Genomic DNA, 1313 nt, shown 5'->3' on the forward strand with positions numbered 1-1313 from the left:
ATACAGTTGCAATATTATACTAATGAACCCTGTTATACAGACCAACAGCGACGCCCAGTGGAGAAAATGCGAGTCCTCAGTTTGGGATAAACGTCTTTAACATTATGTGGGTCGTTTTTTTTCACAAACTGCTGAATTAAATAGATATATTATAAAATTGGAAAACAATATTTGTTTTTGGAAATAGTGACTTTCTAGAATTTTACACAACTAAACATTAGAGGTACTTGTAGTCTTCTTGAGTATTTCCATGTTCTGCTACTTTATACTTGTACTCCACTACATCTTAGAGGTAAATATTGAACTTTTTACTCCACTACATCTGTCTGACAGCTTTAGTTACTTTTCAGATGACCAGTGAAAACCATGTATCCCCAGATGTGTTGATTTTGAATGTGTGTGATAAACTGAAGAATGAAATGTTCCTTTATGTTTTGAGAAAATTCTCACACTTCTGAAAGCTAAATGATGTCTTTAAAAAGGCTCTTGGATCAGCTGGAAAAAGCATTGTCACAAAGCTGAAAACAGGGCTGTTTTTCTGACAAATGTAATGGAAAAATTACATTTAAACATGATTTTATATATTCTTGTCTTAATTCTAACTTTCTGACTCTCATGTCTTTCGGATTCTCACAAACTAAGTGAGCCACAAAGTCTGGGAACATAAACATAAGTGAAGCACAAGTTTGTCTTCAACCAGATAAGGTACAAGGTCACCCTAAACTATCTCCTTTGACACTTTCTTTCTCCCCTGGCAGTTGAGATATGTAATTATATATATTTGCAAATATAAATAAATTACAAAGACCAAACTTGGTTTAATTCTCTACTGTCTTTATTTGTTTCACTCTTTAACTTTCTAAATCCACTCCTGCTGCAAAATAAACTTCCACAACACACCATGAAGAGTTGACTATTAAGAGATACGTGGTTCTCACAGGACAGCGACGCTACAAAACATATGATCTTATAGAAAATGATGCATTGCTGTAGATTAAACTACACAACAGTATATAAGGAAGTTAGAATTAGCACAAACGTAAACATCTACAGCAGTAAAATGCAACATACACATTAATGCAGCAGTAATATTAATCCAGAAACATCAGATATAAGACACACTGACAGGGAACATTTTACTGCACAATCAATACTTTTACCTTAAATACTTTAAGTACAGTTTGATGATAATACTTAGTACTCAGTAAGGTTTTGAATGCAGGTCTTTAACTTGTAGTGGAGTATTTACTAACCTTGAGGTACATTAAGATGGTCTTGTCAACTGAAGATTTAGAGTAATACACACAGAGTCA

This window comes from Sander vitreus, chromosome 5 (assembly GCF_031162955.1).
Source record: "Sander vitreus isolate 19-12246 chromosome 5, sanVit1, whole genome shotgun sequence".
Classification (NCBI taxonomy): Eukaryota; Metazoa; Chordata; class Actinopteri; order Perciformes; family Percidae; genus Sander; species Sander vitreus.